At 40.6% G+C, this 23550-nt stretch overlaps 1 protein-coding gene across 1 annotated transcript in view; it reads left to right on the forward strand.

Annotated features, from left to right (window-relative positions):
• The window catches only part of LOC146618656 (cell adhesion molecule DSCAM-like), a 119640-nt gene that overhangs the window by 31470 nt on the left and 64620 nt on the right, over positions 1–23550 (forward strand). The window lies entirely within an intron of this gene.

The following is a 23550-nucleotide window of genomic DNA, read 5'->3' on the forward strand; positions in this document are numbered from 1 at the left end:
CCGTCTATTGTTTTACTCTGTCTTGAATTTGGTTGTCTTAACTCTGTAATCAAAGGCATCAGAACTGTTGATACGTGTGGTCCTGTAGCTACTGTAAATTTTAAGAGAGCAGTTGTATTTGTCCATGTGGGTGTACAGTATTTATTTGGACACATGCTTATATGCTTGCACTGTACGTGGGTCCTACCGGCGTAACTGTGTGTAGTGAAGCGTGCATGTGTGCTACAGTGTTCACATTGAACACAGAAATCATGGCACTCTGCGACAGCTGCTACATAATCAGATTACTACTGCTTCAATTTGGGTTGCTTTATGTGTGTCTGGTCATTTGGGCCAGACCCATCTCTTGAGGCAACAGTGGTAGGTCTGACAGCATGTGTGGCCAGGATACATTCATTCAATTTGAGTCTGTTACCTTCTCTGGACTTCAGAGAGTCTAGAGACAAGGTCAGTGCTCGCACGTGTGTGTTAAAGTGTTCACATATGTGCTACATTTTTGGGTGCACCTGGTTCAGAAGGTATCTAAACCAGAAGAGCAGAGCTTAAAAGGAAGCGTAGCATGTCAGTGTGTCACACAAGCTGTGCTTTTACATATTCTGCTCCATTTATTGCAGACACACCAGCCTTCTCATCTTTCCCTTTCATCTTTCATTTTCCACATTCCTCCTCTCATTCTCTCTGACTCTTGTTGGATTCTCTAAAGCTAATTAATGTTGAAAAGGACATTTCTTTTAGCAAAGTCCTCCAGATGCTTTTTGGCTTTTACTTGGGGCCATCTTATCACACCAGATTCTCATTTCTCAGGAATTAATTTAAAATTTTCTGCCCTTTTAATTTTTACTGCTGAGTTCAGTGTGTGTGTATTCACCAACACAGTGCTGTGAAAAAGTATTTGCCCCCTTCCTGATTTCTTAAATGTTTGCACATTTCTCACACTTGGATGTTTCAGGTCGTCAAACGAATTTAAATATTAGACAAAGATAAACCGCGTAATTGCTCAATGCAGTTTATAAATGATGATTTTGATCATTAATGGGAAAAAAGCTATCCAAACCTACCTGGCCCTATGTGAAAAAGCTATTGCCTCCTAAACCTAATAACTGGTTGCACAACCCTTGGCAACAAGAACTGTAATCAAGCGTTTGATAACCGGCAATGAGTCTTTCACCTCACTGGATGAATTTTGGCCCACTGTTCTTCACAGAATTGTTTTAATTCAGCAATATTCAAGGGTTTTAGTCCGTAAACAGTCCATTTAAGGTCATGCCAAAGAATCTGAATCTGATTTAAGTCTAGAATTTAACTCTCCCACTCCAAAACCTAAAATATCTGTTTTGTGAGCAATTCAGGGGCAGACTTGCTGGTGTGTTTTGGATCGTTGTCCTGCTGCTCAACTCAAGTGTGCTACAGGGGATGAACTGATTGTGGGACATTTCTGGTCCTAAAGCAGCAAAATCAGCTCCCAGACCATCATACTACAACCACCATATCTGACTGCTGGTATGATGTTCTTTTTATGAAATGCTGTGTTAGTTTTATGCAAAACCGGACTCAAACCATCTAAAAAGTTCAGCTTTTGTCTCATCAGTCCACAAATATTTTCTTGGACATCTTAGGGATCATCAAAATGTTTTTTGTTAAATGTGAGACAAGCCTTTGTACTGTTTTTGGTCAGCAGTGGTTTTCTCCTTGGAACTCTCCCATTTTTGTCTCTTTCTTATTGTTGAATCATCAACTCTGATCATAACTGGCCTAACCTCTTGGACGGGTCATCCATCTGCTCTTGGAGTAATTTTTGTAGGTCGGCCACTTTTGGGAAGGCGGTTCATTGAATCCCAAAGCCTTTAAAATGGCTTTACAGACTGACAGAGGTCAATGGCTTTGTTGCTCAGCTGTTTCTTTACATCAGGGCATGATGTGTTGCTTTTTGAGATCTTTTAGCCTCGGCCTAGGTGTGGCTCATGAAATTGAATTCATCTGTCCAAAAATAAAATGTGGTTAATCACAGATAATTTATGATTAATTTACTGGGAGGTTTTTTGTTTTTTTTTACACAGGACCAGGTAGGTTTGGATAGCTTATTCCGCTTAATGAATGAAATGATGATTTCTAAACTGCATTTTGGATTTACTCAGCTTATCTTTGTCTACTATTAAAATTTGTTTGTCATATATAAGTGTGAGAAATATTAAAAAAGAACAGAAAGACATCAGGAGAGGGACAAATACCTTTTCACTGTATTATACACAGTTTAATGGCAGAAATTATACATTGTGTCTTGGAGCAGATGATATTTATTTGGACAAAGTGAACATCTTGATTGATGACTGCGCATGCTTTCTGTTTTTATTTGTGGAAACCTTTAACCCAGGTTTCAGCAATTAGTAATGCATCGTTATGAGAGGAAAGGAGTCAGTACCTGTCTGCATAGCATCTTAGCATTGTTTTAAGACATAAAGTATCCAGTGGCAGCTCTATCTCCGCTGCCATGTTTGATCTTAAACAGACTCTGCAGAAAAGGAAAGAGAACCGGTGACCTCAGTCAAACTATACTTCTGGGACAGCTGGTTGCCCCTGTGTGTGTTTTACCCTGGTGTTCGTGGGTATTGTTTCTACCACAAGGGCATTTTGTCACCTCCCAGCTGGTCTTATCAGAGTCTTGCAGAGCTATGTGGTCTCGGAAAGGTCACCCACACCACAGGAGGCAGCAGACATGGATACACTTCGCACCCCCCACTGTGTTGTTTTCTCTGTCTCTTCAACTTCTGAAGATGGCGAAGACCATCTTTCTTTGGTTTTATTGGGTTTTTTTCTTTCTGTGTGTCGCGTGTTCATTTTTCCACACAAGCGAAGAGACTCGAGGCTGAGGTCAGAGGTCGACATCACAGTCTCGAGGCTCCAATGACATTCCTCTTGTTTATTGCAATTCCTGCGACCTAGACCAAGTGAGACAGACATAAGATTGAAGGATTGCACAAAATGTCCTCAACTTCCTCATTATCTCCTTGGCTGCTTATGCCCTCATGTTGAGCTGGCTCACTCTGCTTCATTACTGTAAGGAGACTATCTTAAAGGTGGAATGGCAGGCTTCCAGTTGGCTCTATCAACCTGTCAATCACTCCAGTCTAATCTTAGCTCTGCCCCTCAGTGCTGCCCATCATTTCCTGGCACTGTGGAGCAGTGAGCAGATTCTAATTCCCCTGAAATAGATAAGGATTTTAATGGATGGCCTACTCAATTATGCAATGGTGTTTTGTTGTTTACTTTTGGTGGCAATACCGCACCCTTCTCTTTTCTTCTTTCTTTTTCTCTTAGGCCAAATAAATAACTTTCACCACTGAGCTAGACCAGCTTGCAAGGCATATGCTGCACAATGCACGTATTAAAATGGTAATGGATACTGTTGAAAGGCTTCTTGTAAACACACACATACACGTCTGCACACACGCGCGGTGCTCTCTGCCACTCTGTCTGTCATTCTCTGCTGTTGTCACAGTAACCATCTCACCTTCCCTTCACAGTCCCGCCCTAATGAGACCACTGGAGGACACGGAGAGGGAGAGAGCAGCAAGTGGGTGGCAGAGAGATGCAGACACAGAGAAAAACAGACATGTATCACAGGAAGATGGGCAGCATGGAGGCAGGGTTGCCATTGTCTTGTATCTGCTCGCTGCACACGAGAAACCCTCTCTGTCAGCTACCGTTCCAGAAACAAAAGCCACTGCCCAGCCAGCAGCATCTGCTGATTACACTGTCTGCTCATGACCACACCACAAGTTCAGTTTGCTGGCTTGGCATTTCCATGTAAATCCAATAACATTATCGTTAATAGATAATTACCCCGCGCTGCATGATTTGTGACCGCAAACACAGATTAAAATTCAATTAAAGGTACAAGTGTGCGTGGGTGCTGCCTGCTCTGCTTTGCTGAGTGGCTCCATTGAAGCTCAATGAATCACATTCAGCGATTATATCTAATGTACATGTGTATAATGCACTTGAATTCATTTGAAAGAGGCAGTATTAAAATAAATGTGTGAGGGTTTTTTGTTTTTTTTTTTGAATCTCCGGAAAACATCGCTGTACACAAATGCGATCAACGTCACATGAAGGTTGATAAACAAATAGATACAGCCAGAAAGGGAGAACGTGGTGGAGCAGACCAGCAACGCTCATATTAACATCTGTTCTTTTATGTACTTTTAAAGTCTCTCCGTCTGCTGCAGCATCATAAAAGCTCTAAATGAAGTGAACGAGGCCTCTGGGCTCTGCACAGATTGGCCCAAGAATTTCATCTGGGAAAACACATCTGCCAAATGTTACAGTAATAAGCAGGCCGCTCGTACGGGCATATGAGTGTGTGCAACAGGTTCAGAGGCTCTCATTTAAAGGCATACAGTGTGCTCATATGAGACCAAATGTAAGGCATGCAAAAGTACAACGCATGCTTATTCTTGTCAATGAGATATACATGCGCTTTGATTACACGTGTGCATGTGTGACGTTTGAGGATCCTCTAACGCGGGGTGTGTCAAACATAAGGCCAGAGGGCCTGAATGGGCCGGCAAAGACACCAATCCAGCCCACTGGATGGCTTTAGAAAATGTGAACAGAATTCTCACATTATAAAACATTTCAAGTTTTATAGCTTGATAAAGACCTTCACCGTGACCCTTCATACTACACCATAGTTATTAACCAAGAGATACCATTAAATGATATAAAAGTCCTGTCCTGTGTTTTTTTTTTCTAAATAAAAGGAGATTTTCAGAGAAATTAACAAAAACATTCTGTCTTATAATTACAGGACAGTCTGGCCAATGTGCTAGCAGAACATTTTCTGTAACTTTACACATTTATTTCATACAATTTAAGCCCAGAGAGTCGTGTTGATAGATTTATTTTATTTACTACAGAGATGTGTTATTGAAATTGCACTTATTATCCTTTATTAAAATCTCTCAGGGACTAAATGTCTAGTTAAACTTCTTTAAACTGAAAGAAAGGAGAATTTAAATCAAAATGGCCTATATGTGGCCTGTGGTGTAAAATGAATATGACGTCCCTGCTCTAGCAGGTTCAATCAGTGACATCAATCAGAATGTGTCACATTTAACCATGGTATGGAGCTGTTCCCATCTTATTTCTGTGCTGCACTTGTTAGGGGGAGATAACTGCAACCCTAAACTAACAAACTGCCCAGCCAGGAGCCTTTCAGTCAGTCATAACAGCATCTTCGAGCTACATGCATGTCCTAGTGTGATTTAGCAGATTCGGCCTCGTTGTGAGCCCTCGTTCTTTGTTGGAGCCGTTTACATAATAGCAGATTTGGGTTTTATGAGGTGAATGTTAGATAACACACAATCATAGTGTAGTGTGATTTCCAGTCTTTACTGTGGCTTCATATGTCAGGACTTACAAAATGCTGTTGATCAGCACTGCAAATTTGCCTATACTTGCTCCAAAGATTTGCATAGATTTCCTCAGCTTCACTGCCAGTCTCACATATCCAATGATTGTTGAATATGTGATGTGATATGTGATTCCCTCTTCTTTTAGAGGCAGTCCATAAACATCTGGGAACTGAGGAGACCAGCTGTTAGATTTTGGGGAGAGGAATGTTGTCTCACTCTTGTCTGATACAGGATTTTAAATGGTGAAAGGTCTGGACCGCAGGCAAGCCAATTCAGCATCCGAACTCTTCTCCTATGAAGTCATGCTTTTGTAAATATGCAAGGCCTTCCCTGAAAATTGTAATTTGGATCGGAGCACATGTTGCTCTAATACCTGTATATAAACCTGTATTTACCTTTCTACAGCGATGGTGCCTTTCCACATGTTCAAGCTGCCAATTTCAGAACTTTAACCTGTATTTATGGATTTCATTTTGAACTGTGTTCAGACAGCGAATTCTGGAAGCGTTCCTGAAACCATGCAATGATTTCCATCACATAATCATCAGCATCTGGTATTGATTTTCAGCCTTGTCCTTTGCACACAGAGATTTCTCCAGATTATCTGAATCTTTTGATGATATGATGCACTGCAGCTGATGAGATATTTAAAGTTTTTACTCTGTGGTGAACCTCTGCTCATCTTTACCTCTGTGAAGCTCTGCCTCTCTAAGATGTTCTTTACACCCATCATGTTACAGATCTGTAGTCTTTTAACCTAATTAGTTGCATTATGCATCTCCAGCTGTTTCTTTTAGTACCATTTACTTTTCCAGCCTTTCGCTGCTCAGTCTCAACTTTTTTTGAGACCTGCTGCTGTCATCAAATTCAAAATGAGTTTTTATGGGTTTATGAGATTTGCAAATCATCGCATTCTGTTTTTAGTAATAATTTGCTCACGCACGCGGCATTTACACAAACGTGGATGGTGCACAACACGACATTCACATTATCTGTGTGTATGATGACTATCCTGACATTGCTACAGTCCTCACCCAGTAATACTGTTCGCTCCCAATCAACGTCCCTTGTCAATATTTACTATCGTCTGCCGGTACATCAGCCGCCTTTGCCGTGTTCTCGTTTCTCACCGTCAACTTAATTAGTCACATCTCTTGGTTTAATTACATCAAGTGGAAGGAGGTTGCAATCTCAAGTAGATCAAATTAAGCTCTATGCAAATGCTGGAGTGTCTCGTTCCAGGTTTCTGTGGCAACAATGTCTCTATCTTCCTTATTTCTGTTGGGAGGAGTAATGCAAAGCTTGTCATCAGTTGCTAAATGAAATCTTACACTGGAAATCACTCCTATTAGGCAGGTTAAGTGGTTGACTGTCTGTTTAAGTTTCCACTGAGAAGTGACTAATCCCCGCTGTGTGTGTGTGTGTGAGAGAGAGACCGAGAATGAGAGAGGGGGACGATATGAGAATGAACCAGCTTAGATTTGGGAGAAAACATCAGAGTTACATCATATTTGACTAATCAGCACTGACAGCCTGTACAGAGATGATCAACTTCAGCAACTTTTCAGCATCACTGGCAAGTAAACTAACCATGTATCCTTTTCTATCTTGTAATATCTCTCAAGATACTGTAAGTAAATGTTTCAGGATAGTATAATGTCATCAATACAAATTAACACTGTGCTATCAAAACACAGCCGAATCAAGTTTCAGCCTGTGGTTATACATTTCCTACTAATGTACTTGTGTGCTGCACTTCCTCTTAAACTGCATGGTCATATTGACACTTTAATCAATGCATTCCTTAAAGGGATTCTTAAAGCAGTAATCTAGTGCTGCTCAATGCTGCACTTCACTTGCTTAATGCTTCAAAAGTTGCTAACTTTGTTGTTGTGTACGTGTGGCAGCACGCTTGCACCGAACAAGATTTCTGCAGAAAATGGCAAAAAAAGGTCGAAATGTTCCATGAATCTAAACAGACATCCAGAGCTGAGTGATAATTCTTATAGATTATTGTTAGGTTTGTGTTAAATCCCAAAATAAAACTTAAATGTAATTCTGATTTATTGTTTGCAATAGAAAAATATTAATCTGATTTTATTTCAGTACAAATTAATTGTAGGAATAATTGACTGTAACTGTGTTTTCTTTTTTATTTCATCTTATTTTCTCGCACAGCCCCCATTAAAATGTAAAATTTTTCCGTAGTGGTTACTGGGAGCTGCTGGCCAGTCTGTAGGTCTGTGCGTCTGAGGCAGTTTTATTCCTTAATATGAAAGAAAAGCAAATAAACTGAACCTTCTGTGATGCTGCTGATCACAAATTTGATTTTGTTTTATAATGTAGCTGAAATGTTTTTCTGCTGCGCTGAACTTTTGTCCTTAGGCTGGAAGTTGTGGCAATAGAAACACAGTGCAACTGTGCTTTCAGCTACTTTAGAAACCAATCTTTAAGTAATGCAATGTTTCTTAAATACAATAAAAAAAAAAGCTGTGAGCTTGCATAGAACTGGATTTCTCTAATCATTCCCATCCACTGTGTCGACTCCATCACTGAAATTCAAGCCAAGATTTTTGTAGTGTGATTTGGAGTCTTTACTGTGCACCAAGATTTCTGTCTTGCTTGTGAGCCACAACTCTTACTTCATCAGCCCCCTTCCCATTCCTCTGTCCACTCTGCACTCATGTGGGAAATGCATAAACTATGTGATATTGACAGACACGGTGCACAGGCCTGCCGGACAGTTATGCAAGGATAATGTGAACTGAAAGGTCTTCTGTGTACATTTTCTTTTATATTATAGCCCTGTGACTTATCTGACTATGTGTTAAATTATTGAAATTATTATATATATGTGAAAGTTAAGAAATCTGAAAGAAAGAAATATAGAAGACACCAAGGTAATTATTCCAGATTACATTTTGCTCATCCTGTTTACATGGAACTAAAGTATGCCATGTAAAGGGCTTTAATCTGCAACACATGCTGTGCACTATTGGAGAGATTTTCATGATCATTTGTTGAGGTTATTGTTTTGGTGGACATGTGGTCCCCTGTAATCCCTTCCCATGAAACAACTGTCCATTGTTCACTCATAACCCAGATGATCCCAAACATTAAATGAAGCATTAAGATAAGATAAGATAAGATAGAACTTTATTAATCCCTCGGGTGGGTTCCTCTGGGAAATTCGACTTCCAAAAAGCACAGCAACGACCGAAGCCAGTACAAAACACCTTAGGGGGTCAGCAGTTTTTGCACCAGAGACACAGAGAAAGCTGACTAACCTCATTTTACCCAAATCTCAGTAAAGACAGTGATGGGAATATTCAAATCAAAACAGAAATAACAGTTACGACAGTGACTGTATCTCTATGTTATTTAAAAGGCCTGCTGTATGCATTTCTAAACACATAACTCGAGGTGTTGCACATTGATTTAACTCTTCACAAAAGGTAAACTGACCAAACAAACAAACAAAGAAAAAAAGAAGAAGAAGAAAAAAGCAAAACTGCGGCATAAAGCAAATCAGCCAACAGCAGAAACCAGTCAGCCTTTACTTTGCTATAAAATTTCTCAATTGGCCCAAACCAGGAAGTGCAGCATGGTGGTTGGAAGAGTAAACATGAACATGACTGAATATCGTTCCTGCAGTGTGACTTCATTATTGATTAAAACAATGAAAACACACTTTGACTGAAAAACACTCACTGTGCATGTTAATGTTGTGAAAACGGTCCTATGTATTACCAAAGCCTGCATTGGTATCGGATCGATCCTTTGTTTCTGTCCTCTAAGTTCAGTATGTAGTCCAGTTAATTATGTCAAATAAATTACTTTTTAGAAATAAAAAAATACACCTCAAACATGCACTATGCAAAATGTCTGAACCTTTTTGTGTTGACTGTCATGTCTGTTTCATTTATAGTTCATTTAAACAACAGAAGTTGACCCTTTAGAGACAGGCATATTTAAATGGATCCAAGCAAACCCAGGTTCCAAATTCATGAAAAGCTGAAAGGTGTGTTTTGTTGTGTTAACTAATTATTGTGGAAAGTAAAAATCAGTGATCAAGTGGTTATTAAACCCCAGTCCCACAGATTGCTGCTATCTGGGAAGTGGCTCACTGCTCTACCACCAGATTTTGGAGCACCGTCTTTCCTTTTTACCAGATTCATCCTTTGGTGGCACAAAGTGCTACAGCTCTTATTTCATTGTGCAGTCTCCAAATCCATAAATACAGTAACATGATCCTGAATCTTAAAAACCTAATGGAAAATCACCAAACATATTTCTTTGAACTTTTTTTGTTTTCCTTTTTGGCGGTGGGAGTTCACATAGTCAGTCATGTAATACACTTTTTTAAATTTATGAAATGAGTTGAAATAACAATAGAAATGCATACTCCTCTGTACGGTAACACAGAGTCCATCGTCGATTGCCATCAGGCCAATCACGTTCAGTGTAGTGTGTAGCCACCATCCGAAGGCCCATTTTGAGACAGGAAAAGTTTTGAATAATAGCTGTACTGTAAATATAATGATCTGATAATGTAATACAGTTTAGTAGTTCTGTTATATGTTCTTCCCACATATTTAAATTAGAGTTGAATGAAAGGTGTGGACCTGTACATAAAACATAAACATAAAACACAAAATGTACAGTTTAGTCTGCAGCCAAGATGATAAATTATGAATGTGTTACTTGTGATGAGGTTTTTATGTAGTTGCTAACTAATACAATTGTGGTTAGTGTTTGCCTACAATCCTGTCATATACCTGTAAAATAAAGCTTTAGCTCATGTTGTTACAACCTGATGATACACTCTCTTGGACCTGCTGTCCTCCATACATTACCAATTCCATTTATGCATTAAAAAATATTCTGAATGCCATATAATGTATATTAAATCACATATTTTCTCTCTACGAGATGATAGACTGAAGTAAAATCCTCCTCTTCATGTGTAGTACTGAAGCATTCGTTGACACTAAATGGCTTCCATTACCGATCAAATAGAGGTAATTTGTGTCACAATCTGACATCGGTGACGGGCTGCATCTGGCCGTGCCCAATCTGTACACTCAGATGAGCCAGGAGAGGCAGAGGGGGGGCAGGCAAGGAAGGAGGAAGAGAAGCAGACAGAGGAAGAGGAGAGAGAGAGAGAGAGAGAGCGCGGGTGCAGCTTTCTCAGACAGCTGGTGATGTGCAGCTGTCTGGGAGGCTGGATTACTCCCTAAAGTCTGCTCTCTGAGGGAGAGGCGAGAGGGTGACGAAAAGAGTGAGAGAAATAAATAGAAATGGAGACTGAAATGGGGACAGAGAAGCAGAGTGATGGGGCCTGGAACAAAGGGGATTTGGGCGGGCAAAGACGAAGAAAGCAGTACAAAGCAAAAGAAAACAGATTTAAGTTACTGAGATGGAGGAAGAGAGCGACGTGAGAGAGATCATCAGAGATAAACAGCAGACAGGGGAGGGATCAAACTCATTAAATCAATCCTGAATGTGTTTCACCGTCTTCATTTGAAAGGTTTCGAAAATGTGTTTCAGTGAAGTTACGCTTTACTACAGGAAACAGTCAATTTTTTACTTATTTAAACCATACAGCTAAATTCTGTGTTAACGTGAGTACCCCTGTTATTAAGGTGTAACCTAAAGAGGTACAGTTTATTTACACATATCTCTGATAATACACCAACACATTAAACCATCATTATAGGAACAATTAACCTTTAAAAATCCTTATTTAAACAGCTTCTTGCACTGAGATTACAAACACATACACGTGACCTTTAAATGCTCTGACAAAATATGGATTTTATTTATAGAGTTTGAATGGCCCAGCATTTAACCCCATTTTCCCCAGTTCAGCGTGAATTTGGTGATATGACATACTCCATGTGCATTTGAGTCTGAAAGGTCATTCCTGACTTCTTGAATGCAGCAGCTGAGAAAAACAAGGTCAATTAACGGTCCACAGGAAATTTGATTGCATCATGTGATTTACCTGATGGATGGTTCCTTCTTCGACAAAAAAATACAGTTAATTCACTTCATATAACAGAGACGAAAGGCTTTAAAATGCTTTTCAATGACTCTTTTTTTTTTTTGGATTTATATTAAATGTGTATACTGAATATATACTGTAGCTTACTGACCGCTGAACATAAATGTTAAGTCTAATTGTTGAATGTTTGTCATTATGCTTCTTAAATTTGTAAGGTCTTAGTTCAATCTATAGGATCAAGACATTCCTTTGTCCCTGACCACCTCTCCAGCCACTCTGTGCTGGGGGAGGATTATTACACATCCCTTGTGAAGATTCTGTTTGATGTTTGGTAAGCTTCCTGCCCTTTGTATGGCTTCACTGTGTTATGCATGGTGAACCATACATTGGGTGTGGGGGAGGTTACCCTCTTTATGACCAGGATGTTGTTAAAAACAGCAGATGCATACAGATGTTTACACATACACACACATAGTGCCTTGTCTTAGAACCATTTGGGGGGTTTTATGGTGGGCGTTGCTTCGCTGTGATGTGTATTGTGTGAACTGTTTTCCCAAAAAAAGGCAGCAAGCGGAGGCCGTTGTTGGGGTCATTGCGGTAGGATTCAGAGTGCTTTCTGAGACACCGGCTGGGGCCTTGCTATCAAGTAAAAGATGTTCGTCTTGTTTTTGTCGTTAACGAGAATAACTTTCACAGACCCAACAACAAATATGTGCATATATCCCTTTTTTGACATTTACAGATTCACATAAACAGCAGTAATTTTAGCTCTGTAATTCATAACATATGCTGGCTTTAAATAAACCAAATAAATATAGACCCTATGGTTTTATTATCTTGTCCAGTCTGGTTTTATGTCTGCAAATTATATCACTTATCTCACTCTTCATCGTGTTGTCCCCACGCACTGTGGCATATATAACTGTCGAAAAGAAAGAGAAAGTTAAGGAGGCGAGATGAGCAAGTGTCTCTGCAAGTGCATCGTCACGTTAAGCTCTAATTTAAAAATTCCAACCAACAGTGAGAAATATCCTCCTTCAGTTTTTGATGGATCAGTGTGGCCACCACATGCGCACACACATTTGTTTGAAAGCATGCAAAAGTCCAAGCATGAACTTTTGCGAGGACGCTTCAATTAATTATCCATCTCATAATAGCGTTAAAGCAGCAGCAGGAAAATTAGCTAAAAAAAAATTGCCTTGACTGATTAGCTATCACCGATCACTTTGTCCATCGGCCCAACCCGAGCATACAGTGTCGAGACATCAGCAGCTCCACTGACAGAAATGCCAGTTCGCATTAAGTCTATTTCTGAATACTACTGTCGCGCTTTTGTGGTCAATTGAAGTAATTTTTGATTGTGATCAAAGTGAGCATGGTATCCTGTCTAGCTCAGAAGAGAACAGAGGAGTGAGCAAGGCCAGTACGGCTGGAGATCAGTAACAGAGGCTGCCAAAGAACAGACACAGTAGCTGGCTGGCTGGCAGGCTGGTATAATAATCAGGCTGTCTACTGCCCATGTGTTCCCCTCAGACTGAACTAATATAGTTTTTGCTGGGTAATGATACCGAGACGCAAGCTCACATTCCCTCATAATTGATCCTGCCGGCTACCGCCACACACTAACGAGCTAAACGAGGAGGAAAACCCTACTAGCAACTGGAGGGTAAGAGAGGCAGAGAGACACAGAGGGAGAAAGAGAGAAAAGAGGGATGGTTTAGACAAGTAAATAAATGCATGCGAGTCAAGCTAAGGCAAAAGAGGGAGAAAAGCTTCTAATACAAAGACACTGAGATTTTGATCTGTTACTATGACAGCGGCATGCTGTAAGGAGATCAAAGCAGGTAGTGTAAAATGGTTGAAGAGTGCAGGAGCTACTTGAGTATTCACTTTCTTTTTTCTCTCTCTATTCCAGAGAGAATGAGCAGAGAGAGAAAGCGAGAGCAGTGCGGACAGAGCACCAGTGCACGCTAGCTCTTTCATCTTTGACAACATCCATGGGGGGATTGGGCTATTGTGAATTTGGAGTGAAATATTTCAAAGGGGTGTTGGAGTGGGGCTGGGCTCCTCGGCTGAGTTCAGTCTGTGTTTCAGAGAGATGAAGCACACCTGGTTCCCAGCCTTTCCTCTGATTAGATGAGGGTTTGTACCCAATGCCACGGGGCCCTCCCTGATTAATCTGCTCTTTATTTAATGACTGACCGATAGCAAGAGATAATATTCTTTGAGCGCGCTTGTTTCTGGCAAAGCCACCACAGGCAGACCTTTGTGTGTCCTTTTTTTAAAATGAATTTGTCATTGTTAATCTTTCAGTTCATATTCTGATTCCATTATTTGTTTTCAGATGCGCTGAAGAACAAATTGTTTTGTGATCTCCCTGCCAAGGGTTGAATTCTTTGGAATTAGCTTAATTAGTGCTGATAGGTGTTGATCACATGATTACTGTCCTGTTCAGCAGAAAATTATATAACTGATTTGCCAATATATAGCATAAAAATGCTTGAAACTATATGGTCATGCTGCATTTTGATACTGCAGAGCACAGATCTAAACCTTTCTCTCTCTTACCCTCTCTGTCTGTCTATCTTCCTGCCATGCTTTCCTTCCCTGGAAGCAGGTAAGTCTTATACAAACTCTAAAGTAAAAAATGTTGATTTGGTGTCCACACAAAGGGCTAATATCTGCATTGGTGGTTCTCCTTTGGCTTCTAATCAATATCCCCCAGATATGCAGTGTTCACACTGTAGCAAATGAGGGGAAAGAGACAAACGAGCTAAACTCAGCAAAGCGTAAACAATGCCCATTTTGAAATACTGTGTGCAGGACAAAGACCCTGTCTATGTGTATGTATATATGTGTTTGTGTGTTTTTTCCCTGCTTTAGTGTGTGTGTCTGTGTGTTGAAACGGAGATGGAAGCTGCTGAATATTCATGGCGTCTGTGCTTGGTTGGGACCGAGAGATAAGACGTTTATGTTCTGGCAGCCTAAGAGGGAAAGAGTGTGTGTGTGCTTGTGCGTGCATGTGTGTGTGTGTGAATGGGGCTACGGGGTGGGGGCAAATGGGCGCGGCGAAGATGTGTCGACATCAGTGGTTTAATGGTTTGAATCTAACTTGGGCCAATTAAAAGGCATGCCGCGTGCACCGGGGTGGGCTCCCATTCATTTCGGGGGAAATTGAGGTTGAAATGAGCCATTGTCGGGCCACGTGGCCACTGTGCATACTGAGTGGCAAGCCTGCAGTGACTCTCCAAAACGGTGGTTAGAGGACAGAGGAGTCTTTGACCGCGGACAAGGAAAGGCAGTGTTTGCTTTCAAAACGGGAGGAAGGAAAGAGGAAGGGGTGCTTGGAGAGGGAGAGAGAGAGGAGTAAGGGATGTAGACAGATGAGGAGAGATGGAGTGAAAGAGGAAGAAGTAGGGGGAGAATGACAAGAGAACCGAGAGGATGGCGCACCGAGAATGACAAGTGCATATAATGTAGGAAAATAAGACACAACTGATTTTTGCAACAAAGAAGTGGAGGTAGGAATGAGCAGCGAGGCAGAGGTGATGAAAGAGTAGGAAAAGATAAGATGGAAGGAGACAAAGAGAAAGAGACAGAGGAAAGCAGCTAATATCAGAATATAGGAAAACAAGGCAGTGAGCAGAAAGAGAGATCTATGTGGGTGCATAGGTCGAAAGCTCTCAGAGGGCAGTGCATGGGGGTTGCCTGGCTGGTTGGCTCAGTAGCTCTTGCCCTCCTGACGTCAGCTGGACAGCACGATGTGGAATTGCTGACTGAGCCTTAAGCATGCAAACAAACACACACAACCACACACACATGGAAAATGCCTGCCAAGACAATGCCTAAATATTGTACATCACAGCATATCAAGCAAATGTGCTCGTACATTTGTGTGTGCCATAAATGAGAAGCACTAAATTAACAGACACCCTATCAGATCTCATATGCAGATGGCGCATATGAGATCAGATAAAGACACGTTTCTGACTGCTAACAAGCCTCTTGTCAAATAAAACAACTTTTTTCATCAACACGAGTCCTGGTACCCAAAATCCAGATTTGAGCTGCCAGAGGCGATTATGTCATAACACTGTCCAATCGAGAAGGCGAGCCACACAGCTCAGAGTGTATCACTTCCTGTTTGGCTTACCCGTGTCCACACGATTGGATGATAACACATATCCCTTTGAGGCTCTGAGTCATTCTGACTGTGGAAGAAGTCTACATGTGACCTTTGGTTAATGTCACACGTCACTTTTATGTCTTTTATGTCACCCTCGAATGACAACGTGACTTGACAGGAATCTTTAGTGACCAGAGTCAGTCTCCTTCACAGAGGGATGCAGGACCACATCAATGATATTTCAGAGCAGCAGGGCAAACCGAGGTTAATTATCCCTTGAAGTGGTATGGAGGAAAAGAGGAGTTGTACATGAGTCAGTAATTATCCCTGTTTTTATATGAGTATGTACATTATTTGAGACCCTGGGTTCCAGAACAGCAAAGAGAACAGGGGAGGTTTCTGGTGTGAGTTCAGTCCTTTGACAGATGCACACACATCCACACATCACTCTGAAATCTCATCTCAACACAGTCTCAGAATTTGAACCTTATTTTGGCACCTTAATTGCTTTGCTGTAAAACATTCGAAACTAATGCTAGTCTTGCTAGACCTAGTAACATTTATGTATTATGTTTAACACAGAAAAAGCCCAATTTCACATTATAATATGTTAATTGATAGACATACACAGGACTAAGACTTGGTGTGTCTTCTATGAGTTACTCAGATCACTAAAGACGGGATATTTTCAGCAAATTTTGTATATAATAATAATGCAAAGGGAACATTTTTGTAGTTTGTAGACAATTCCTACTAACTACAGCAAACCCTATTCTCTTTGCATTGAGAGTGTTTGAGTCTACCCCAGGTGAGGTCTGGATAAAGGCATGTCTCAGGTGGACTTTGGGAGACATCACTTCTTGCCCTAATGCTCACTGGGTTGCAACTGTTAAATAAACATGTTAAATAAATCCCATGCTTCTTAAAACTCTGGTGTCAGTCTTCACATCTGTGTTGCAACTTTGGGTAACATAAATGGGGGCTTGTCCGGGACATTGTGGATTATTTAAATATTTCTGTGGAGACTAAACATCAGAGGGGTTTTTTGGTGTTTGAGTAATGGTTAAGGTGTTCACTGTGACTGAGCTAACCCTCGTTAGTGTGTGGCAGCCGGGTGGCCTTCCATTGAAGCACAAAGCGAATAGGGGTTGCAGAGGAGCAGAACAGTGGTCTCAAACACTGGCTTTCAGTCTTTATCCACAGCATGATTGCAGATTCTTTGTATAGCATAAATCTGAAGCTATGTAAGTCAACTGGGAACTGTATTTAATGCCTGCAACACATACACTACAAAAGCACACATAATCTTTCATTTCAAGTGTTTCAATCACATTTCCATTGCTGTGTAAAATTAAGCACCCATGAAGTGAAAAAAATAAGTCGTTCTAAAAAACTGACTGAATTTGGGAGTTGTGCTATAAGAGGTCACCACTGTTTTGATATTCCACCATCAACTGTAATTGGTATTATTGCAAAGTAGAGGCATTTGCGAAGTCAGCAGTCTGTTCCTATGCACCAAAAGTTCCTGGGTTTGAATCCAACTTCTGGGCCTTTCTGGCTGCGTTGGCTCTCTCTGGTTACTCCAACTTAATTTCACAGACCTCCAGAAAGTTCCTCTCACATTTTTTCACTCACTTTGAAATAGTTTTTACTATGATGAAAACTAAGTCTGTCACTGTAGCTTCCAGCTACTTCTTCTGAGTTTATTACATACCTCAGCCTTTATATACCTGCTTAAACTTCCCCAGAATAAAAGTTGTGTGCATTTGCATTTGCTGCTGCTATTTGGCACAATAGCAGCAGCTTCATTAAGTACTTCCAATTTATCATTCTTTACACTCTTTACAGTTCATGAGCTAAACTTTCATAATAGTATAATCGTATAGTATAGTATAATCATTTTACTCAAGTTTCCCAAAGTGCATATGAATGTGTTTGAGTCACTTCGTGTAGTACGTGTTTTCTCTAATTGTCAATCTATCAAAACAGAGCCCGTAGGAAAGCTCTGACTCATCACTTGATGACATATTTTGCACAAAGTAAATAATATCCTGTGTGTAATTTGGTGCGCTCCATCAGTGTTGTGGGAATCACTGAACAAAGCAATGAAGAATAATATATGTATGCAAAAGTAAAACATGTCTGAATGACAGATTGATGAAGTCCGCAGTGTTACTTATGCCACATCTGAAAAGGGCTTCAGAGGTTTCTGTTTTTCTTCATTTTGACATGCATCTCTTTGGCAAAAGCCTGAGTCTACCAGATACAAAGCACTTTACTCAAAGCACAAAGAAAGGCCCTATGCTATCTCAGAAGCGCAGCCTTTCAGTGTGTTTGGTGAACAAAATGGACAGAGTGAAGTCTCTGCTGAAGTTCACAGAAAAACTGCATTAAAATTTCAAAGCTGAAAACTTTTGAATAAAGAGACCGAGGGCATGAGGAAGAGATGAGACACAAGAGAGAGTGAAAAAGGTGGATGTGATATTAAAACTGAACCTTGCCTTCTTTATGTAATTGTAAGAGTTGTCACTTAGACAGATGGATGACAAAGCTAACCAAAAAATTATTACCTTTTATATAATGGAAAATGTTCTTTTTCAAACTTTAAAGTCAGCGTTAATACAGATAGATCTTTAACAAAAGCTTTTCCAGTATCTGTGCTAATTTCCTTGAAAAGACAATGGGAAAATTAAGCTTGTTTTTTAGTTACGTAATAACATTTCTCAGGTGATCTCATCAGATTTAAACCCTTAGCTGGCCCTAAATAGCAGGCCTCCACGACTTTCAGTGTAAAGCATACGGTGCAGTCAGAACAGAAAAATATGATCATCAGTTATAACTAAAAAGCTGTGTGTGCCTTTAAGTTTAACAGTTTGATTTAGTTTACCACCTGGTATTTTATAGTCAGTTAACAGCAGAGACATCAAATAGAGGTTAGAAACAGGCAGCTTCATTAGATGCTCATATCAAAGGCCCTGCACACCTTTGGTCCACCCACACAGGTGTCTTCATCTATTGTGGCTGATTACAACTTGTCTGAGGACTGTGTGGGTGTGCGCAGAGTGCCTGACTGACAAGTATGTGACCCTCCTCTTAGTTTTGTTTTTGCACCTGTTAGGATCGAAGAGGTTATCGTTCCTGAGAGCCTTTTTTTTCTCTCACAGCAGACAGATGGTGTTTTTGATAACATCAACAATGGCTTGGTTCTACTCAAGAAGAATCACAGTGAGCCGGTTAAGAGCAACCATTAATTTCACTGCTCTCTTGATTTGAAAAAATAATATGTGTTTATATAGTTAATAAATGTAATTTAATAACACTGTCTGGCCACAGAACAGGCACACCTGCTCGACTGTTCTTAAACACCATATATACTCAGCCAATCACATGGCAGCAACTCAAGTCATTTACGCATGAAGACATGGTCAAGAAGACCCTCTGAAGTTCAAAATGAGCATCAGAATTAGGAAGTCCTGCCCTGTCTTCCTCCCCTCACCCCAAGTGGTCACGGCAGATTAATACCCATCCCTGAGCCTTAATCTGCTGGATTTCTCTTCCTGTTAAGTTTTTCCTTCCCACTGTTCCCAAGTGCTTTCTCATAGGGGGTCATTAGATTATTGGGTTTCTCTCTCTATTTATTAGTGTAGGGTCTACCTTACAATATAAAGCATAACTGTAGTTGTGATTCGGCGCTATATAAATAAAGTTGAGTTGAGCTGAATTGGAAGAAAGGTGAGTTAAGCGACTTTGAATGTTGCATGGGCTAACAGAAAATAGTCTGAAAAAGAGAAAATATCCAGTTAGCAACAGTTCTCTGGGAAAAAATACCTTGTTAATGTCTGAGATCAGACGAAAATGGCCAGACTGCATCAAAGACAGTAACTCAATTAAGCACTGGTTACAACCAAGATACGCAGAAGAGCATGTCTGAACACATAGCACATCAAACCATGAAACAGATGGGCTACAGCAGCAGGACATCCCATCAGTTCCCCCTCCTATCAGCTAAGAACAGGAAACCGAGGCTACAATTCACACAGGTTCACCAGAATTGGATAATAAAAGATTGAAACAAATGTTGCCTGGTCTGATGAGTCTAAATTCCTGCTGCTACACTGAGATGGTAGGGCTACACTTTGGCATAAACTACATGAAAGCATGGATCCATCCTGCATGTCATATTTTATAGCACCAAATAACAACAACAGTTTCCTCAAGGTACATTATATTATAAGTAAAGCCCCTTCAATAACACAGAGAAAACAAAGAAAAACGCCAGCAATTACATGGCCCCCTCATGAGCATGTGCTTTGGTGACAGTGGAAAGGAAAACTCCCTTTTAAGAGGAAGAAACCCTCAGTAGAGCCAGACTCAGGGAGGAACACATGTGCTGTGAATGGCTGAGGGATGAGGGAAGATGAAGACACGCTGTGGAAGAGAGTCAGAGATTAATAAAAACTAATGGTGTATTAACACATATTGAGAAAAAAAAAATCTCAAACTTGTTTCTTGAAGATTCACTTTACTCAAATAGCCTCCACAGTCACCAGATCCCAATAGAGCACCTCTGGGATGTGATGGAACGAGAGATTGTCATCATGGATGTGCAGCTGACATATCTGCAGGAACTGCGCGATGCCATCTTTAGTACGGACCTAAATGTCTGGGAAATGTTTCCAGCACCTTGTTGAATCTGTACCATTGAGAATTATGGGAGTTAGCTTGGTACTAGCAAGGTGTTCCTAATAAAGTGGCAAGTGAGTGTATGTATAAATAGAAGAAATACACTTTATACATTGAAATTAAATTGCTTATTTTTGCAGCTGGAAACACACAGAAGGTGCTCGTCTGTGAAAGGGGTCTGAATTTTGGTCAGACTACAATAACACACCTCGGACTACACGACGTGAAGCTGGATTGAAATCCTGTGTGTCGTGCACCATCATTTTCTTGGCTGTCTAATACACCTGCTGTTCTCTGTTCTTCAGATACTTTAAAAAAATGTCTATACTGGCATCCCTTATCTGCACACACTGACTTTTATTAGTGCTTGCATGTAATATAACAGGCACACGTGTACTCGTTCCTACGCCACTCTTCCCTCTTCCGAACATGACTGCGACCTGCTCGCTCAGGTAAATTGGGGCCTGAGGCAAGAATGTAATCCGGGGCATGTTTCTGACCCTTTTACATGCTTCATTGAGCCATTTCTCATAAAGAACAACAGCGCTGAATTGTGAAATGTATTCTGTGGTTGCTCCTGTTGCTTAATATCAAAGCTCCGGCATTATAATTTTGCTAAGGGCCATATCTGTCAAAGGGTGAGACGTAGTTATGCGGGTTTATTTCCACTTGCCATGTTCTTTAGGCCAGACTTAGCCTAAATTTTTATTTATATTGCTTCATTGTGTTACTGCTCTGTATGGTTTGTCCAGGTATTCATGTAAATGGTTTTTTTTGTGTGAATGAAATCGCGTTTAGCAGCTTTATGTGTTTTTATTAACAAGGTTTACCTATGGAGTGGGTCATCATGCTAAAATGGCACACCGCAAAACAGTGCAACATCAGTTTATATCACAGCTATTATGGACCTTACACTGCATATGTGCTGACCTTTTCAGAAAGCTCTTAAAAGGATAGCCATTGATAATGATATATTTTCCAGTCTTCGCCTAATTTATGACAAATGTTGTCAATACTTTTTGATAGCAAGTCTTTTCTTAGTGAAACAGTGAATATAGAGATTTATATGCTGTTCTTGCGGGCACTTCATGGTACAGAAGACGTAACAGAGGCTAAACCAATGGCACAACTTAATATTTGTGCCGGTAGGATCAGGTGACTTGTCATATTGCCCTAATGTTTCTCCAGGGTACACGCTAAAGTCTGAAAGTCTCTGAGCACACATTTTATTTTAAAAGTTGAGCTGCTCTTGAGGGAAGTCAACTCACAGCTGAAGCTCCAACTGAACTGGGATGTCAGGTATGCTGAAATAGCTATTAATGTCATCATAGTACAATAAGCTGCAGTCTGTGCAGCACCACAGCCCCGGCAGCTCCGCTCATGTGGCATTAACCGCTTTAGTGAGTGCTCTAAATGAGCAAAGTAGAAATTGCGATCACATTTCGTAATGTCAGTGAAGTGTTTTGATATAGAAAATGAGCAGTTGTGTGTGGATTGCGTCATAGTAAGCTAACATAACCACATACCATACATGCATGTGGGTGCTGCTGCTGCAGCCTCTACAGTCTTCCACAGATTCTTGTTAGAGGACCTGTTGATATGTATCGCAGATCTTGAAACTGACATCAATGGATCTACTACAGCTTTTATTTTTATCACTGGGACTAAACCTCAAATACTGTGAATTAGTTCCAATGCTAGTTCCAGTTTGTCTATTGCCTGCTGTTTGCGTTTCACAGCTCGCTGAACTCAGATGACTGGTCACCAGCAGAGGCTTAGACCTCATTAAAGCACTTTAGCTTTCTCTGTGTAAGTACATTTTGAACAAATTGCTAATGTGTGCTCCTTTAAAAAAAAAAAAAAAAAAAGCTCAGTGAGATGGATTAGAGGGTCATGACCTTGGCTTTGCTTCTCTCCCCTGCAAGTAGCCAGGGTTGAACCCTGTGCCATTAGTACATTTCTTCCTCTTCCTACCCAGCAGACCCGATGTAAGAACAGTGAGTCTTTCAGTTGTGTCTTTGTTATGATCAGGTTTGTATGTTTTCACCATCTAATCGCTGGACTGGCGTGACATTAATGTACTGCAGCTAATAAGCATAATGCATATTTTTCTTGTGGTTTTCTTGCAAATATTTTAGCTTGTGCTACTTATCTGTTCATCGAGTTAATGCCATATTGAAACACTCCATCACATCCAGGTGCACTATGTCTATTTATTATATGCATACGCGCTGTATATATGGCATAGTTGCATGCTTTTGCCTGTGCAAAGCAACCCCAGAAATCGATTACTGAGGAGGCCTGACAGCTCTGCTCGCCGGATGCAGCAGAATACATACTGTAGCAAGGGAGCACCATCAGTTGCCCTGACAACACCAGTGCCTGTCAACACCTCTGTCTTAATAGTGACAAATTGTACTTATTACATCAGCGTTAATTCCCCCCGATCTCCCTCAGATGAAGATACTTAGCCCCGCGCTGATCAAATTGTGTCAGCATAATTACTGGGAACAGAACCCTATTAAAAACCAGGGCCTCAGACGCACTGTCCAGACTCATCCACAGGCCTATCACTCAACATGCATCTCTGCGTAGGATGTAAGGGAGGAGGGGGGGCAGAGGGTGGAGAAAGACAGGGAGATGGGGGATTCAGGGGGATGTGGAGGAAGGGTGGGGGATTGTTATTCTGAGGCAGTTGTATGCACAAAGACTGCTGGAGCTGTTCACCTCGAAATATTTTTTGACTGATGGTTGTGCATCCTTAAAAGAAAGCTCTGACTTAAAAGAAAACTGAGAAACATTCAGTTTCTTTAACCATTAAGTATAGCTGCAGCTACATGTAGAGGTGTGTTATCAAGAAAACAAAATAATTCACTATCAGATGTTGATTTTTAATGTTGCCAAAATGATTGTTAGTCGTGATGAATATCAGTTGTCGGTAGATCCCCTCAACTCTGCAAAGTATTTAAGGGTCGTTCACCATTTTGCTTTATAATTTACAGTCGCTGCTGTTTTCTCCTCCATCAAGCACCTTGTTGGAGTTGGAGGAAGCCAAAAATTGAGCTAAATAAAACAATATTCTTTATCTTAGGAAGCTCTTGGGAAGAGGCATTTTATTGGGAAGTCAGATGAGGAAACATGGGTTTCCCTGGGGTGAGAAGACGTTCAATGTGGACTACACAGAAAATAACTGATTAAAATTAGAAATGTCATTAAAGTGTTAGCCTAGTTTTAAAATAACTGCAATTACCATAAGCAATTTTCACAGCTCTATAGATATGGATTTAGCATCGCTAGTAGCTCAACAGTGAATTAAGTCT

Source organism: Diplotaxodon limnothrissa, linkage group LG14, assembly GCF_057381915.1.
Source record: "Diplotaxodon limnothrissa isolate DT_005_m linkage group LG14, D_limnothrissa_male_GT1.1, whole genome shotgun sequence".
NCBI lineage: Eukaryota > Metazoa > Chordata > Actinopteri > Cichliformes > Cichlidae > Diplotaxodon > Diplotaxodon limnothrissa.